This window comes from Aplysia californica, unplaced genomic scaffold (genome assembly GCF_000002075.1).
Source record: "Aplysia californica isolate F4 #8 unplaced genomic scaffold, AplCal3.0 scaffold00827, whole genome shotgun sequence".
NCBI lineage: Eukaryota > Metazoa > Mollusca > Gastropoda > Aplysiida > Aplysiidae > Aplysia > Aplysia californica.
Genome location: NW_004798097.1, coordinates 304,121 through 306,459, shown reverse-complemented (window position 1 = coordinate 306,459; position 2,339 = coordinate 304,121). Strand labels below are relative to the sequence as shown.

The 2,339-nt window shown below is 39.3% G+C and overlaps 1 long non-coding RNA gene across 2 annotated transcripts in view; it reads right to left on the bottom strand.

Annotated features, from left to right (window-relative positions):
- The window catches only part of LOC118478677, a 5,000-nt gene extending 2,747 nt beyond the window's left edge, over nucleotides 1-2,253 (bottom strand). Inside the window, exon 1 of one of the 2 annotated variants that reach the window (XR_004859221.1) lies at nucleotides 1,916-2,253. This is a non-coding gene — a long non-coding RNA (uncharacterized LOC118478677). Of the gene's footprint in view, nucleotides 1-1,846 lie in introns of both variants that reach the window. The other variant, XR_004859223.1, reaches the window with a different exon arrangement.
- Between the last annotated feature and the right edge of the window lie 86 nt (nucleotides 2,254-2,339).

Below are 2,339 nucleotides of genomic sequence, written 5' to 3'. Positions count from 1 at the left end.
CTCTCTCTCTCTCTCTCTCTTTCTCTCTCACTCCTCACAGTTGGTACGACCCGTCGGCTGCCCCGTTGTAAACTGGCTGGCAACAGAAAATAATAAATAAAAGTTTATGACATTCGGTGAAGCACTCTCCTACTAAAGAGGACACTATCTCAACCCGAGCGTAAATAACTTTACATCGCGTACTGAATAAATCTGATCTTTGTGGGTACAAGGCAAAATGGTTAGATCTGCAAAAATAATTTTATGCTCTGGGAAAAGAACTGGATTTTAAGTTCTGTATATAATATTATTGATTATGAATTGAGGTATTCATATTTCAGGCCACATCAAGGGTGATTCGAATAAATCACAATAAAAGAAAAGATGTCTTACTATTATTATCGTTAAACACAGTCTAAAAATAACGCAAAGTCTTGTTGTTGTTGTTGTTGTTGTTGTTGTTGTTGTTGTTGTTGTTGTTGTTGTTGTTGTTGTTGTTGTTGTTATCGATCCAGCAGCAGCTGGGCTCTCGCCCTTCTGTCCAATGCCATGTAGTGATTAGTGCAGGTTTGCTGCAGTTGTTGTAGTGTTCCATAGAGTGTGTTGTCAATGTTAGGTCTCGGAGGGAGAAGGGTAGTTCTGACGTCATTTAGGGCTGTGTAGACTGTGCAGTGAACGCTAAGTCTCAATTGTATCAAAACAGTAATTGGGTCTGCTGATGACTTCCATGAACCTTACGGAAAGCTTTAATTGGATCACAGTCCTGATCGACCTTGCCCATTCAGTCGAATTCCATCTGTTCGGATTTGCGGCGATTTCTATCCGAGAAGAAAATCTCTGATAACATAAACCTTGAGGACCAGGTCAGAGGTTGACTTCGGTCACTTGACGCAAAATTCTCAGGGATATCATAACTTCACTCATGCAGCGACATGGGGGAATACGCTTACTTGACTGTTCATGTGGACTACTCAGAGAAATAAAGTGATTGTTTAGCAATCTAGCTGTATATAAGTTCTGTCATCATTTCTACAAATACAAAATATGCAGTGTTCACAATTTTACAGGAGAGCCCAAAAGAGATTATATTATTAATAGTACCATTTATAAACTCTTTGTGAAAGCTAAAAATCTGAATGTTGCTCCCAATAAAACAAAATTTGCTTTAAAGACAGTATTATCAAAATCGTTTTCTTGATACTTTGATCGTGACACGAGACGTTCGCATAGAGTTTGTTTTGCGTGTTTTTTTTCTTTATAACAACATTCCGTTTTGTTGATTTTTTTCCAGCCCTCCTGTAAAAGTGTAAAAACTAAATGCTGCATTTATTTTTAAAATGACGGCAGTGTTGCAACTCAATCATAACAAATATATTTGTGTTATAACCGGGGTTTTTTTTTAGGGGGGGGGGGTGGTTAATTTTGACACAGCCGTCGTGGGCTAAGTCAGTTCTGAAAGGAAGGCTTAAGTAGACTATCATTGACATAGCCCTGTTGTCGCGGAACAATCGTCAACAAACGCGTGAAAATCCGACAAAAGAACAAACAAATTGTTTCCCGCTCACGTACAGTTCGTCGAACAAACAGAGGGTCAGATATATACTAACTGTCCGCAGAGGCTACAGTGTTCCTTATAAACGTCTGTGGGTAATTGGCATGTGCTCTGGAGTTGTGCGCTCCTTCTATCCTATTAAACTTGTCATCATCCTTATCTCTCCTTTTTTGTGTGTACTTGTTACGATCTTGTAACACCTCAGGTTTTAAGCACATATAACCTAACTGTGTTTCAATTTCCGTAAAACTCTTACTAAAACAAATAAGAAAACACCATTCATCTTATGCACAAAGCATCACATGTTTTATATACAAACTGATTCCGAAGAACTAAAACTTAGTTGGCCGCTGGATCGGAAAAGTAAAGTAGTATGTAACACACAAACTGTCCGCAGACGCAACGATGTTCTTTATTAAGTGTCCGTTGGAACAGCATTCACGAACACGACAAGCCAGGAACACTTTCCTGCGACTCACACTGGCTTTTCCCAAGACACGTACAAAAGTTATATATATAATATATCCCAGGATGGCTTGCTCAGCCCTTGTGACTCGAGCACGATTGACTCATGTTCATTAGTGTTATTTCGGGAATTAGAAAAACTGCACCTCTTGGCGGATCTCACAGAAGAGGGAAAAACGACAGAGAGCACAATCACAGCAATTCTTTGTCTGTTTGTTTTGTTTGATTACGAAAAAGCGCAATGACACGATAACTGTCCTTAAGTGAATTGAAAAGGATAGAGAAAGACAGACAGACAGACAGACAGACAGACAGACAGACAGACAGACAGACAGACAGACAA